At 40.2% G+C, this 17,236-nt stretch overlaps 1 protein-coding gene across 2 annotated transcripts in view; it reads left to right on the plus strand.

Annotated features, from left to right (window-relative positions):
- Positions 1–17,236, plus strand: part of GMDS (GDP-mannose 4,6-dehydratase) — a 736,645-nt gene that overhangs the window by 73,270 nt on the left and 646,139 nt on the right. The window lies entirely within an intron of this gene.

Here is a 17,236-nt window from a genome sequence, read left to right on the forward strand (position 1 = left end):
ATTTTAAAAAAAACACACAAAAACAAAACAGCCCTAACTGGTTTGGCTCAGTGGATAGAGCGTCAGCCTGCAGACTCAAGGGTCCCAGGTTTGATTCCGGTCAAGGGCATGTACCTTGGTTGCGGCCACATCCCCAGTAGGGGGTGTGCAGGAGGCAGCTGATCGATGTTTCTCTCTCATCGATGTTTCTGACTCTCTATCCCTCTCCCTTCCTCTCTGTAGGAGATCAATAAAAAATATATTTAAAAAAATAAAAATAAATAAAAAAACAAAACAAAACTTCCTTGTGAAGCCATCCAGACCAGTGCTTTTTTTTTTTTTTTTTTTTTTTTCCTGCTTGTATTTCTTCTGTTGTTATTGGCCTATTCAGGTTTTCTGATTCTTCCTGATTCACTTTTAGGAGATTTTATTTTTATAGAAATTTGTCCATTTCATCCACAGTGTCCAGCTTGTTGGCATATAGTTGTTTATAGTATATTCTTACAATCTTTTATATTTCTGTGGTTTCAGTTGTTACCTCACTGTTGTCATTTATGATTTTATTTATTTGGGTGCTCTCTGTTTATTTCTTGATGAGTCTGGCTAATGGTTTATCAATCTTGTTTATCTTTTTAAATAACCAGCTCATGGTTTCATTGATCTTTTGTATTGTTTTTTTAGTCTCTATGTCATTTATTTTTGCTCTAATCGTTATTTTTTTTTCTTCTACTTACTCTGTTTTCTTGTTCTCTTTTTAATTCTTAAGTTGTAGGGTTAAATAGTTTAATATTAATTTTTCTTGTGTGTGTGTTTTTTCCCCCCTAGATATCCCTGTAGTGCTCTGAACTTACCTTTCAGGACTGCTTTTGTTGTGTGCCAGAGATTTTAGGTTGCTGTGTGTCCATTTTCACTTGCGGATTGTGGGGGGTGTGGGGATCCCTCAGCACGGCCTGTGCCCTCTCACAGTCTGGGAGCCCCATGATTGATCGCCCTAAAGAGGTAGGACCTGCCCACTTGGCTGGGGCTCCGCGATGGATTTCCCCTGCAGAGGGAGGCCCTGCCGCGGGGAAGCCTGGGCCTCTCTCTTTGGGGTGATTGATGGCGCCCCACAGAGGGAGGCCCTGCCCACCTGCCACCGCCTGCCTGTTGGTGTCCTGGGCCTCCCTCTGTGGGGTGATCATGGGGCGATGACCGGGCCCCTGACCAATCGCATCTCACCTGTCTTGGCTGGCCTGGCACCAGGGGATGTCATAGTGTGGTCGTCAGGATGGTCATTTCACTGTTTGGCTGTTCGGTCGATTTGCATATTATGCTTTTATTATCCTACTAGAGGCCTGGTGCATGAAATTCATGCACAGAGGGGGGCGGGTTTCCCTCAACTCAGCCTGCACCCTCTCCAATTGGGGACCCCTTGCAGGATGTCCAACTGCCATTTTAGGCCCAATCCCAGGGATCGGGCCTAAACTGGCAGTCAGATATCCCTCTCACAATCTGGGACCACTGGCTTCTAACTGCTCACCTGCCTCCTTGCCTGATTGCCCCTAACTGCCTCTGCCTGCCAGCCTGATCGCCCCTAACTGCCCTCCCCTGCTGGCCTGGTGGCCCCCAACTGCCCTCCCCTGCCGGCATGATCTCGCCCCCAACGGCCCTCCCCTGCAGGCCTGATGTTGCCCCCAACTGCCCTCCTCTGCTGGCCAATTTGGTTCTGATTGGTGGGTTCCTATGCCAGCATCAAAAGCTCCGCCTCCTAGTCAGCCATTGGCTCCCCACAGCACCGAGATTTGGTTCTGGTTGGTCGGTTTTAATGCCAGTCAACGTCAAAAGCTCCGCCTCCTAGGCAGCCATTGGCTCCCCATAGCACCCAGATTTGGTTCTGATTGGTCAGTGTCTATACCAGTCAGCGTCAGAACCTCCGCCTCCTAGGCAGTCATTGGTTTCCCACAGCACCCAGATTTGGTTCTGATTGGTTGGTTCCTATGCCAGTTAGCGTCAAAAGCTCTACCTCTTAGGCAGCCATTGGCTCCCCACAGCACCCAGATTTGGTTCTGATTGGTCAGTGTCTATGCCAGTCAATGTCAGAAGCTCCACCTCCTAGGCAGCCATTGGCTCCCCACAACACCCAGATTTGGTTCTGATTGGTCAGTGTCTATGCCAGTCAGCATCAGAAGCTCCACCTCCTAGGCAGCCATTGGTTCCCCACAGCACCCAGATTTGGTTCTGATTGGTCGATTCCTATGCGAGTCAGCATCTCCAGGCCTATCTCTGGGCCTGGTCAAAGAGGCAGGGCTTAACAGCAGCCCCCGAGGAGCCCAGGAGAGAAAGAAAAGCCTGGCTGCTGGCGAAGATCAGAAAGAAAGAGGGAGAGAAAGAAAGAGGTAAGTACACTGATCAACAGCTTCCACTGAGCTGCAGATCAGACCCTGACTCACTTTCTGGGTCTCAGCCACCTGGGCAGTAAGTGCTGGGTCGCCGGGCTGCAGCTGGGCAACCCAGCGCTGACTTCCAGATGGTCAGCGTTTGGTCGTGAGTGGTCATTACAATCCTGGGCTTTTATTATTAAGATTAATATAAGCCTATGTGGTCATCATGCCTTCATGCCGTGACACTCTCATGCTGCAATGAGCGATCAGGAGGCTGCATGTGTAGCAGGTGCACATGGGTGGGTGGGGATGCGTTTGTGCGTGGGTGGGCAGAGGCTTGATGCTGCATGCGTGGCTCCACACAGCCCAGTGGGGGAACCCCCAGCTCTGGCCTACCTTTTGGGGCAATCTATCATGGGGCTCCCGCACTGTGAGGGGGCACAGGCCAGGCTGGAGGATCCCCCAACCCCACGATTGCACGAATTTCATGCATTCGGCCTCTAGTTATAGATAACATGCTATTTAGCCTCCATATGTTTGAATGTTTTAGGGTGTTTTTACTGTAGTTGATTTCTGATTTTATTCCCTTGTGATCTGAGAAGATATGATTTCAATCTTATTGAACTTATAGAGACTTGTTTTTTGTTCTAATGTCTGGACTGTCTTTGTGAATGACCCATGTGCACTTGAGAAGAATGTATATTCTGCTCCTTTGGGATGAAATGTTCTATAAATGTCAATTAAATTCATGTGATCTAGCGTATCATTTAGAGTCACTGTTTCCTTGTTAATTTTTTGTCTGGAAGATCTATCCAGTGAACTCAGGTGGGTGTTAACATCCCTTACTATGATGTTATTGTCCATCTCTCCATTAAATTCCTCTAGGATTTTTAAAGAAATATATATTTAGGTTCTCCTATATTGGGTGCATATATGTTTACCAGGTTATATTCTCTTGTTGGATCTATCCCTTTAGTATTATGTAGTGATCTTTGTTTTCTCTTGTGATGGACTTCATTTTGAATTCTACTTTGTCAGATACGAGTTTTGCTATTCCAGCTTTATTTTTATTTCAATTTGTGTGGGAAAATTTTTCCATCCCTTCACTCTCATCCTTTATGAGTCTTTTGTTCTGAGGTGGGTCTCTTATAGACAGCATATATTTGAGTCATGTTTTTTTTTTTTATCCATTTGGCTACCCTATGTCTTTAGATTGGAGCATTTAATCCATTTACATTTAAGGTTATTATTGATAATTTATTGCCATTTTTATTCTGTATGCCTATGTTTCTGTATGTTTCTTCTTATTACAGCGGTCCCTCCAGCATTTTCTTGTAGTGTTGGTTTGGTGGTGATAAACTCCTTTATTCATTTTTATTTTTTGTCTGGGAAGCCCTTTATTTCACCATTTATTTTGAATGATAGCCTTGCTGGATATAGTAATCTTGGTTTCAAGTCATTGCTTTTCATTACTTTGAGTACTTCATGCCATTCCCTTCTAGCCTATAGAGTTTCTGATGAGAAATCATCTGACAGCCTTATGGGAGCTTCTTTGTAGGTAACAAATTGCTTTTCTCTTGCTGTTTTTAGGATTCTCTCTTTGTCTTTAATTTGTGGCATTTTAATTATGATGTATCTGGGTGTAGGCCTGTTTGGATTCTTCTTGCTTGGGACTGCCTGTGCTTCCTGGACTTATGTGACCTTTTCCTTCACCAGATTAGGGCAGTTTTGTCCCATTATTTCTTCAAACACATTCTCTATCTCTAGCTCACTTTCTTCCCCTTCTGTTATAGTTATTATGTGAATATTGTTACATTTCATGTTGTCCTAGAGCTCCCTTAAGCTCTCATGTTTTTAATGTGTGTGTGTTTTTTTTTTTTTTTCTTTTTGGTTGTCTGATGGTGTAATTTTTTCTGCCCTATCTTCTAATTCAGTGGTCACCAACCGATGGTCCGCAGACCACTGGTGGTTCGTGAGGTCTAAAAGGTTGGTGACTATTGTTCTAATTCACTGATCTGAACCTTAGCTTTCCCTAACCTGATGTGTATTCCTTCCACTGTGTTCTTTAGTAATGCTATGTCATTCTTTATAGTTCTTAAAGCTTTTCTCATTCTGTTGAGCATCTTTGCCATCATTATTCTGAACTCTATGTCTGATAAATTTCTTATGTCTATTTTGTTTATCTCTTCTTCTGGGGAATTCTTTTGTTTGGGGGTTGTTTCTTTTGCCTTCCAATTTTGGGTGCCTATTTGGGTTTGTGTCTATGTATTAGGTAGATCTGCCATGCCTCCCAATCTGTAGTACAGGACAGGTTCAAATGCTGTTTCTGACTAATTAGATCAGGCAAACTCTCAAAGCCTCCAGAGACCTGCTTCTACTTGTAGACTAATTGGATTCAGTCTTGAGTAGCCTCAGGCAATCACCCACAGGTGGGGCAACTGGTTTTCCACCAGGGTGTGGCATTTGCTTCTGCCTGGAGGCTAATTGTTATTCTCAGTCTCCTAATGGGCCTCAGAAACTCCACCGGGTGAGGCAAGGGGTTTTCCAATAGGGTGGGTCAACTGTCTTCCCCCCAGGCAAAAACCACCTGCATAGCAAAGGTTTGGCTCTGAAAGATGACCTCCACAGTGTGAGGGAATGACTTAGCACAGGAAAGCGGGGTGTTTCACTTCCGTGGTTCATCCCAGAGCCCCCAACCCTAGATTCTTCTCACACAGCTACAGTCCACTCTGCTCTCTCTCTTCCAGAGTCCAAGGTGAGTGGCTGCACATGACATTTTGTGCATTGGCTGTCGCTCCCTGGCAGCCAGCAACCCTGCTGCTTTTCACAGCCATATGTTATGTGGGTACCTTTATCAGTTCTGGTGCTCTCTGCTGGGGGTACCTAGCTTGGGGGTTAGACCCCAGAGTTCTCAGTGGTAACCCCCCACAGCTGAGATAGCTCTCTGGAACTTCAGCTGCTGTCTGTGGGAGCCTAGCCCGTCCTCCCAGGCCTCCACCAATCCTACCAGTCTTTATGCGGTTTCTACTTTCTGTCCTTGGTTATCAGGGTTCTCTCCAGCTAGTCTTCAGTTGATTATTCAGGATTTTTTTTTTTTTTTTTTTTTTTTTGGTATTTTAATTGTAATTTGGTCCTGGGAGCATGTCTATCCACTTATTCCTCTGGCATTTTTAAACCTTCAAGTCAACCATTTGACCTATATAAATAACAGCATTGTATGGCTCAAGATAAAATTTAGTTTCAAGATTTCAGGTGGTCACTGTTATGTTCACTCATTTTAGAATTTGCCTAGCTTTAATTTAGTGAGCTGTGGTGGGGGAATGGCCAGGCCTGCCACTGACCTGAGGACAAACTAGAAACATGGACACCAAGTTATATAACTGTGGATTCTCGTGGGATCTATAGGGCATCAGACCCTGGAGCATGGAAGTGCTGCCTCTCCAGCTTAGAATAAAACAGGTGATAGCCTGTGATCTGGGTTCCTCCAATCTGGGGTTCTCAGCCCAAGTAGCTACACTGAAAAGCTGTACATGTGCTTCTTAGAGGCTGTTCCAACTCCCTTCAGTGTATAATTCATGCATCTTTTTTTCACTTAGTGTATGGAAAGCCCTGTCTTGGGCTTGTACTCCATTAAGAAAGATTACTATGTTATTTTGATGAAGTCACCTGCTTATCATTTAAAAATGTCTCTATTTATCCCTGATAATATTCCCCCCTTTTTAAAAGAAAACTTGATAACATACAAATGAAATTAAAAAAATATATGTTTACTGATTTTTAGAGAGAAGGAAAGAGGGAAAGATACATCGATGTTAGATCACATTGATCTGCTGCTTCCTAAACACAGCCCCTACTAGCGATTGAGCCTGCAACCTTTCAGTGCACGGGATGATGCCCAACCAACTGAGTCACACTGGCCAAGGCAATATTCCTTGTTTTGAAGTCTACTTTGTTTGATATTAATTAGCCACTCAATTTTTCTTATGATTAGGTTTGCATTGTGTATCTAAAAATGTGTTGTTTTTTTTTGTTTGTTTGTTTGTTTTTAGTTTAATAGCACACTAATGGCCTGGAAATCTTAGTTATTTTTAAAATAGCTTTTGTTTTTGTAAAAAACAAAGGTTTCTAAGTCATTGAAGTAAGTACTATGTATCACAAGCACTTAGTCCATAGCAAAGATCCTCACTTCTACTGCAGTGATTCCTAACTAGTTTTCCTGCTCTTACCCTTGATCTCAGTGATCTGTTTTCTGTGAATTGTAAGGGTCATGTCATCCCCTCCCCCAAATCCTCCAGTGGTTTCTCACCTCACTCAGAAAAAGCCAAAGGCCTGATATGGCATGCTAAAGCCTTTCAGGAAATAGTTCCTGCTTCTTTGACCTTATTTTCTACCACTTGCCCCCTGCTCGCCTTAGTCACACTGGCCTCCTTGTTATTCTATGGATAGATACATCAGCACACTCCCAGTTTGGGGCCTTTGCATTTGCTGTCCCACGTGCCTGGATCCTTCTAGCTCAGATACCCACATGGCTTGCTCTCACTCTCCTTCATGTCTGATAAGTTGCCATCTTCTCATGAGGGTGTTTCTAAATTCTATTTTAAATACCAATGTCCTCCCATGTACTCGCTTTTCCTGCTTTATTTTTCTTTATAGTACTTTTCATAATCTGACATGTATTTGTTTATTCCATTTCCCTTGTTTAGAGTGTAAACTTTCCAAGTTTAGGGACTTTGATTATACTTCTTGCTGGAAACCCCTGCTGCCCTAGAATGCTGACTGGCACATAGAAGGTGTGCAGTAAATATTTGTTTAATAAATGAATGATGTATTCTAGAGCTATTTGTACCTAGAGTAGGGTACAAATTACAGCATTAATATGTGTAACACAATTATATAATACTAGTAGCCCTGTGCACGAATCCTTGCGCCAGTAGTGCTCCAGTAGCTCTCTGCCACCCTCCAGTAGCTCTCCGCCTGCTGCCCCGCCCCCGCTCACCCCCGTCCCCCCATAGCTAGCTGCCTTGCCCCCTCCTGTAGCTCCTGTAGCTCTCCACCGCCTGCTTGTAGCCAGTAGCTCGATGCCTCCTTCCTGTAGCTCTCCACCCACTGCGCCACCCTCCTGTAGCTCCCTCTGCTCCCCCCCCCAATAGCTTGCTGCCCTGCCCTAGCTCTCTGCCGCCTTATAGTGTGCTGCTCCACCCTCCTGCTGATCTGTGATCCAGTCGTTATGCAGTCAGTTGTTATGCCTTTTACGCTTCATGGCGTAACGACCATTTGCCTATTACATCTTTATTATATAGGATTTCTAATCTGCTATGGGCTAAAATAGGATTTACTGTATGCTTTCTGATTTTTTTGCCCTTTATCTTTTGGAAAGCCTTAATTCTCAGACTTTCCAGCTCATGCTTGCTGTAGTACTCTGTGCTGGGTATTATTTCTAGGTACTGCTGAAAAGTAGTGAACAGGCAGATTAGAGTCCTACTGTTAAGGATTTTGATTTTTGAATGAAAGAGACTGAAATAAATGAAGAAAATTTCAACATATGATAAATACCATGAATAAAATTTTAGGAATAGAGAGTAAATTGGGCTTGGTGTTGGGATACTGCATTAGATTGTTGGTAAGATGGCCTTTTGAGAAGGTATCATAAGAACTGAAAATGGAGAGAAGGAGCCAGTGCCCTGGAGGAGGTGTTAGGGTGAGAGTAGAGGGCGGAGGGGAGAGAAGAGAGCCCTATGAGGGCAAAAAGTAAGCAGGAGATGGATTGTGTTGAATTTTGTAGGGCATAATGTCAAGTTTACACTATTCCAGTTGACATGGGAAGCCATTGGAGTGACATCTTCCATAATTTACATTTTACGAAGGTCTCTAGTTGACTTAATGTTGTTTACCAGGGAGTTAATTTATTTTGGGTTCTTGTTAAAGTCTAATGGAGATACTTTAGTTTAATATTAATTTTTGTTGCTATCCATAAAACTAGAATTTTTTTCATTAAATTTGTTTTAGGAAAATCTCAATGATTAAATAAACAACACCATGAATTGTGGACAGGAAAGTTAAAAACACAAAGTAAATTAGACTAATTATCCAGTATGATCAATAAAAAATGAACAGTATTCTATTTTATGAAGTCTTTTATATGATATAGGAAATTTCCTTTTCAAATTGCAGTTTTGAATATTTAAAAAATTGAAATTGAATTTGACATGAATAGATTGTTAGAAATTAGGGATTCAATTTTGTGAATAAGGATATATTTTCTCTCTTTAGGGCAGTAATGGCAAATGTCTACCTGAATTATAGACTCCATAAATGGCTTTTTCTGTCTCTTCCCATTTTAACAGAATTGTCGTAGACAGGCTAAAGGCAACTTATAGACTAGTAATTTTTTTGCTCTTTGTATTCTAGACACCAAGATGTGTACAATACTTTGTTTGTTTTTTAATACTTAGTTTTTCATGAAATTGATGGGAAGTCTGATGTGGTATAGAAGTTATAATAGTTGTAATATTTTCCAGTTTTACACAGTCAATCATAATTTTCTGATTTTGTAAAATACATTATATCAGTAAAATAAAATGTTGCTTAATTAGTTCTTACCCAAAGCTGTACTTTTCTTTATTGCTTAATTCCCTCATTTTCTTTTCCAATCCTCACCTGAGGATATATATTTGTATTGGTTTTTGAGAGAGAGAGAAAAGGAGAGAGAGACAGAGAGAGAGAGAGAGAGAGAGAGAGAGAGAGATGAGAGAGAAATATTGATCGGTTGCCTACCATAGGCATCCTGACCAGGTATGGAACCTGCAACCTAGGTATGTGCCCTGATCAGGAATAGAACCCGCAATCTTTTGGTATATGGGACGATGCTCCAATCAACTGAGCCACCTGGCCAGGGCATTTCCCTCATTTTTCATATTTCTAATTCAGTGATCTTTGGGGCAGGATTAAAAGTTGTTATAACCTTGGACCTTGTAGTCATTGAAGAGTCCTGTCATGCTGTCATATTGTAGAAAGGAAAAATAAACAGATTGATAATTGTGTAATTGAAGCAGAAGTAAAGTACGTTAGTTTATAGCAGGGCCCTCTAAGTCGCTCTTCGCTTTCTGGACATATATCATTTCCTAATGTGTATTTTTTTCTGTTATGAGGTAAGCAGTTATGAGACATCTATTAACAAGTTAGCCCCTTTTTCAGGAAACATAATCTATTAGGAATTTATATGTATTTGTATATATATGTATGTACATGAGTGTATACATATCCCAATTTCTCATCATGGTCAAGAAATTAATTCTCTAGCTCCAGGTGCAAGTTCTGCATTCTTTGTTTCTCCTTTCCTCAGCCAGTCCTGGTTTCAGCTTCCAGTGGCTGCTAAATTTACTGTATTTCACCTACCTTCCCCTCAGCTGTATGGGTGATGAGCATGTGGGGTGATGTGCAATATTTCCTGGTTATAGATGGGCACAGGAAGGTTCTTTCTGATGGTACATGTCAGAGCTATGATTGGAGCCCAAGCCTCTGACTCTAAAGCTCACATCCTCCCACTAATACCCTTGTAATTTCTTAATAACTTCTTGAAGAAATGATTGAACAATTGAAACTTTCATCTACTTTTAGCCTTGCAGATTGAGGAGAGACTAAGAGAAAGATGACTTCTTTACAGAGTATTTTTTTTTGTTTTCCCTACTTTGTCATAGAAAAACAGTGCCGATATTGGTATATATTGTGAAATGATCACAGTAAGTCTAGTTAACATCCGTCCCTGCACATAGGCACAACATTTTTTTTCTTGTGTTGAGAACTTTCAAATATGTAATACAGTATTGTCAACCACAGTCACTATGCTGTACATCCCCATGACTTATTTACTTATAACTAGAAGTTTGCACCTTTTGACTCCCTTCCATTGTACACCTAAAACTAATATAACTTATTTGTCAATTATATCTCATTAAAAATGGCATTAAGGAGGAAAAAGCAGTGCCATTGCTTCTTTCACAGTACTGATTATTGCATGGTAGCACCTAGAATTAGGAAGTATTGTGTTTTTTTAATATTCATGTATATTTTTTATTGATTTCAGAGAGAAAGGGAGGAGAGAGAGATAGAAACATCAATGATGAGGGAGAATAATTGATCAGCTGCCTCCTGCACACCCCTACTGGGGATTGAGGCCGAAACGTGGGCATGTGCCCTAGACTGGAATTGAACCCGGGACCTTTCAGTCCAGAGGCCAATGTTCTATCCACTGAGCCAAACCAACTAGGGATAGAATTAGGAAATTTTGAAAACTAAAGCCATATTGTCCTTTGTTAGAGCACTTCAAGGAAATGGGACACTTTTATTTGTACTGAAGAAATGTTCCATGACATGGTCTTAAGCCCACGTCTCACCTTTTGATGTGTTCACAGCAAAGCCAGAGCGTCTCAAGCTGCTGTATTCCCCTATGAAGGCAAATAGTGCAGAACCAGGCAGGCCTTTTTACGGGAAATGGAGTCATTTTTATAGACCTGGCCATTGACGTGGTCAGGTTTAGCAACTTAACTCAAGACCACACAGGGAGCTGGAGAAACAGCTGGCAATAGAGCCTCTACCTTTCAGCCAAATGGTCTTTTCCCAAAACTATCTACTTTCCTCAGGAAACTAGTCTTTTAATAGCAGCCTAGCTTCCACTAAGAATCTGAGCTAGAAGAGGAATACAGCCATCCTTTGAGACTTCTATTCATTCAGTGTTTCCACTGGGCAAGTTGTGCTGTCTTGAATCACTGGGATGAGTCAGCAACATAGAGCACTTTGAGTGAGGATGAGGAGACTCTGAAGCCATGCCTAGTACACCTCCCAATAAAATCATTAATGGGGAATAGTGGTTATAATGCATGTGTAAGTTTGTTAATAGCTTTTCTTTCATGCTGAGTTTTATTGGTTCTTAACTGAAGGGATAACAAATTTAGAGGGAGGAAGTTGCTTCTCCTAGGAAGGGTGTTGGACTGCTGCTGGACACGTATTCACCTCCCTGACCCTTTCACTAGTTAAAAGGCTTAAATTGTCACTGACTTTTTGGCAAATATCCATTTAGATTCAAGTTTTATATAATCCTCACCATTATGATCATTAAAATTATCATGCCTGTTGTCTAATGTTCTCTAGCCGGTAGGCTCTTATATTTTAAGATAAAGATTTGCCTTGGGCATATTCTACTCTTATAAAAACTTGAGCACCTTAAGAATCTCTTTGAGAATTCTTTTAGTTGATATAATTTAATGTGAAACAGAGTCATAAAGATTGGTATTCTGTAAGTTTCCTCTTGTTAACAGAATATACCTCTTTTTAAATTTTCTGATTTTAAACTGATATCTCTGAGCATCTATTGCCGACAGGACAGTGTCCTGTTAGAAGTTATATTTGCTCTGTTCTGAACTGCTCAGACCTAGGCAAGATGTAAATAAGCCACAGGCAAGTCTGTTGTGGTCTACAGTTACTTTGAATTTGTTTTGGATTCGTCACTTAGTGTAGGTGAACTGCTAGGGTATATTCTCAGGAGTGAAGTCCAAGTTTAGCATCAATGAAGTTTTTACAATGCTTCTGAGTGGAGTTGTGCATTGTGACCCGCACTGTTACTAAATCTTGGTAAGTTTAAAGTCTCTTGGGTCTTGTCACCAAAAGTAAAACAATGTAGAATCCAAGATTGTGTGCCTAGTGCAGTGAGGGCAATAAACCACCAGGTGGCTCAAGTACATAGCATCTGCACTTGTTAGTCCTTGATCATTGCACTGAAGTTTTGCTGCTTTGCACTTCAGAGACCATTTATTAAAACCCATTGTGAGAACTGCTTATTTTCCCCACACAATCTTAGACTGTTAAAGCAAAAGGTTGCCTGTTTGAATTGTGTCACTGACTAGCATTTATAAATTTTTAGATCCAAATGCTGTGTTTTGCTTAGATTTACACGAAAGCTTGAACATTATTTCTATTTTTGGCTGAAATAAGTGCCCACATTGTCGTTTTAGAATATCATGATAATTTTTAAATCTGTTTATTTTTTCATGTACTGTCCACAGTTACAAATAAGATAAATGGGTATTTAATTTCACTTCTGAAATTTAAACTGTCAGCATGGTTTATATTTCTTATTTTATGCCTTTATTCTGTAGGAAATTGAGAGACGCACAATACCTGAGAAATCAACACATACTTTTTTGTGAATTTATTATTGCTCAAGAAGAATTTAAAAGCCTATTTTATTCAGTGAGAAGGAAGTTGTTCAGTAGCTTTCCATTCACATTAGACAAAAGGATTAGAATGCTAAAATGTTTTATTTTAGAATATATGTACAATAAACTTTAAGTAAAAGTAACTCATGGGATACATGCTTTTTTAGCAAATCCAGACACAGCATCTTTTTTTTGGGGGGGGGGGAGGGGTTCTTGTATTTTTTATTTTTTAATTACAGATTTCCTGAAATTAGGATTTTTTTCCTGATAAGCTTAAGGTATAGTGTAAAATAAAGCACTTCTTCAAAAATTTAATGCTCAGTTTTCTTGTTTCAACATTTTTAGACAAAGGTACTATCATTTCTGTTACAGACTAGGAAAAGGAAAAAAAGGTGAAATTCAGTTGAACATTTCCTGAAGAAAAGATGAACTAAGTTTTTGAATACATGTTTTAAAATTACTACAATTTTATTTAGTCTTGTTAACTTCAGGTAAGTATAATTACCTCATAAAGGAAATGAAAGTCTTTACTGATACTAGTAAACATAATATTTTCCTGTTCTTTTTAGTGAACTGAAGGTTGATAATTCCAAAGACTGTTTAAGTAGTGATTGTGACTAAAAAGTAACATTTACATGAGCATAATTTCACTGCAGTTGGTCAGAAGCAGTGTTTACTGTGTCTGAAATTTTGATATATGTTCAGTAGACTACACTGAATTTTCCGTTCTGTATATAGTTAGCCATGTTGTAACCAGAGTCTTAAACAATGAATCTTTGTTAAGGTATTAATTTTTGTCAAGGAAATTGATGTGATTAAACAAAAACTATTACTGATTGTGAACAGTGTAGAGGAAGCTGTATGTATGTTTTCCCTTCTTTCATGATTAGGGCATAAAACAACAACAAAGTGTGTGTGTAATACTTCCTAAAAAAATCCTCACCCAAGGATATATTTTTAGTGATTTTAGAGAGGGAGGAAGGGGGAGAGTTGAGAGCGAGAGCGAGAGCGAGAGAGAGAGAGAGAAACATCTGGGGGAGAGAGAGAGAGAGAGAGAGAGAGAGAGAGAGAGAGAGAGAGAGAGAGAGAGAGAGAGAAAGAAACATCTGGGTGAGACACATCCCAACTTGCAACCTTTTTGTGTACAGGATAATGCTCCAACCAACTAAGCCAACCGGCCGGGGCTTGTGTAGTACTTTCTAATTCTAGTTATCTTTTATTTATACTGGTAGCTTGTTATAAAAATAAAATCTTTTTATCATAATGATAAAAAAATTAGAGATACAGAGCAAGTTGGCAATGAAGCAAAATTGGTAGAAAATGCTTAAAGATATAGTTTAGTGTTATAATACTTTCAGATGTAATATTTATTTATTGGATTTAAGCAGTTGTGTGTGTGTTTAAAAAATATCCCATAAGGAATTAACCTTTAAGAATCAGGAAGCACCCTGGCTGGTTGCTCAATGGTTAGAGGGTTGGCCTGAGGACAGAAGGGTCATGGGTTCAATTTCCAGTCAAGGGCACGTAGATCCCCCCTCTCCCCCCACCCTGTCCTCCCACTCTAAAAGCAATGGGAAACATATGCTCAGGTGAGAATTAACAAAACAAAAAACAAGAATTGTGAAGCATATTTTCCCCAACTTTATTTTTCATATTTTCTTTAAAAGTTTTTCAAGATTTTTTGCATTGTAAATATTTTAATGCTATTTCCTTTTGCTTTAAAACTTTTAAAATTAGTTTTGCTTTTTTTTTCAGAAGTTTCCATGAGTATTTAAATTAAGCTTTTGATATGAAAAGAACTGAAGCATAGAATACACAAGTGCCTTGATCAATAGGTGCCTCCCTTCATATGTACACAGTCCAAACTGCTCACACAGCGGAGGTGATGTCTGTATAAGGTGGGGAACTACCTACCTACCTACCTAGCTAGGTTGCCTTGCATCTTGTTGAGAAAAACAAGTAATATTTATGTACTTTTTTTTAGTGCTTTCACTAAATTTCCACCATTTCAGGGGTCTTTGTGGCCATTTCATGTGTATTTGATGCTTTTACAGTCTTAAGATGAAATTTATGGATAACATCTTAACTGACATGTAATTTTTTTATATCCATATAATGTTTTTACTACAATAAAAAAAAGAAATAAAAGGAAAGTACATTGTAAGGAGAACGTGTGTTTCTGTATATAAATGTGTAGATGCTGCTGCATGAGGACATTGCGGGAAGCACTCATATGGGCACCTAACATAGAATCCCAGACATGAGGGCTATAGATGGCAAAAATCCCTGGGTGGCAGTGCCAGCTCAGCAAATGCTGTTGGCATGCTATTAGTGTCATTTTTTAAAATGGTTCAATTTGGTTAAATTTGGAATAAAATAGTAGTTTTCCTTAACACATACTTTGTAACACATATTTTGTGCTTATGTAAAAACCTGTTAGGTTCTATGCTCAGATAATGAGAAAAGGTTCTTTTTTGGTTGTTTTTCTTTTTCTGCACAGAAATATAGAGCAGGACTTTTGAAAGTTATGAGGGACAGAAGACTGTCTTTGGCTGTGTGTCCCAGGCATTGAAGTACCTCTAGGATTCTACCCTCTAAGCAGCAGCATCTCCCAATGGCTACGTCAACCAGGATGCCGTCCTAAATTTCCAAAACCCACTTAGGGCTATGGGAATGTAGGCTGTGAGAGCCAGTGGTATGTCCCTAGCAAATTACTTGGCTGTGTTTATTCAAAGCACTGTTGAGAACCTATCTCACAGGCAGTGATTAAGAGCCAGAAAGTGGAGAATGAATGACATGTGTTTCCTTCCTGAGGGAGCTCATTCGTGTGTGTGAGAAAATACAGACAGTACATGTAGTATAAGGGGAGCGGAGGTAATTTGATCACAGATGAGATCCAGAGAAGAAACCATGTATGGATTATTTCAAAGATAAGCTTTATTCCTCCTACCTTTACATTCTCTCCCATGAAGTGCCAGGTTCTTAGGATCACGGCCAAGAGGACACTGCCATCAGGAATCACTGGGTGGGAATTCTAGCTTTGTCCCTTACAGGAAGTGAGAACCCGAACAAAAACTTATTCAAGCATGGGCATTCTCATCTGTAGGAATGAGGGTAATGAGATAATCTACATAATAAGGTAGCTGTAAGAATTAGAAGAGAAATGCTGGAATACTATTCAGTTGTAAAAAAGAAGGAAATCTTATCCTTTGAGACAGTGTGGATGGACCAGGAGAGCATTATGCCAAGTGAAATCAGCCAGTTAGAGAAAGACACATACCATATGATTTCACTCATCTGTGGAATCTAAAGAACAAACTGAATTAATAAGCAAAATAGATAGACTTGTAGAGCAGAATGATAGCTGTCCAGGGTGGGGATTGGGAGGGCTGGGCGGGGAGGGGTGAAGGGATTGAGAAAAAAAAGAAAAGAAAAAATAAAGCTCATAGACATTATAAATTGTGATGGATGGAGACTTGACTTAGGGTGGTGAACACACAACACAGTGGAACTGTGCGTCTGAAACCTGTGTAATTTTGTTAACCAGTGTCACCCCAACAAATTCAATAAAAAGGAAAAGAAAAGAAATTCTGTGTAAAGACAGCACAATGTCTATTTTTATAAATGTTTTTATTGATTTCTGAGAGAGAAAGGGAGAGGGAGAGAGGGATAGAAACATCAGTAACGATAGAGAATCATTGTTCGGGTGCCTCCTGCATCCTACCACTGGGGATTGAGCCCGCTCCTGGTTCATAGGTCTATGCTCAACTGCTGAGCCACATCAGCTGGGCAGCACAATGTCTAGAAAGTGAATGTGTAATAGTCTTTTACCTTTTTTTAATCAAGAGAGAAAACCAGCAATAAATGGTGTTAGAGTTACTCTTGTATTAAACTGTTTGCTTTTTTAAAAAAAGAATAGTTTATTGATTTTTAGAGAAAGAGAAACATCAATATAAGAGTGCAACATCAATCGGCTGTCTCCAACACATGATGCCCCTACTTCCCGTTCCTCCGGGATCGAGCTTTCAACTCGGACATGTGCCCTGACCAGGAATCGAACTGGCCAGCTCCTGGTGTATGGTGTGACATCCAGCCAACTGAGCCACACCAGCCAGGGCCTAAGTTTGCTTTTTTTAATTACAAATATTTAAGAAGCCCAGCCGGCATGGCTCAGTGGTTGAGCGTTGACTTACGAACCAGGAAGTCACAGTTCTATTCTGGGTCAAGGCATATGCCTGGGTTGTGGGCTTGATCCCCAGTTTGGGATGTGCAGGAGGCAGCTGATCATTGATTCTCTCTCATCGATGTTTCTATCTCTCTCTCCCTCTCCCTTCCTCTCTGATATAAATAAAAATATTTAAAAAAAAGAAATAAAATTCCCATGGCTTGTAATATCAGGGTTTCACTCCATCTTGCTCTTTTTCTCCCTCTATGGCTATTATCACTGGGAATAAGATATAAAATAAAAAGCATTTTGTCCTTTTTTTTTTTTTAAAAAAAAGGGTACTTTTATTTTATCTTTATTTATTTTTCTTAAATCCTCACCTGAGGATAATTTTCCACTGATTTTTTAGAGAGAGTGGAAGAGAGGGGGAAAGACAGAGAGAAATACTGATGTGAGAGAAACGCATTGATTGGTTGCTTCCTACGGGCGCCCTGACCAGGGCCGGGCTTGGGAGGAGCCTG

This window comes from Plecotus auritus, assembly GCF_963455305.1.
Source record: "Plecotus auritus genome assembly, chromosome: 2".
NCBI classification, from domain to species: Eukaryota; Metazoa; Chordata; class Mammalia; order Chiroptera; family Vespertilionidae; genus Plecotus; species Plecotus auritus.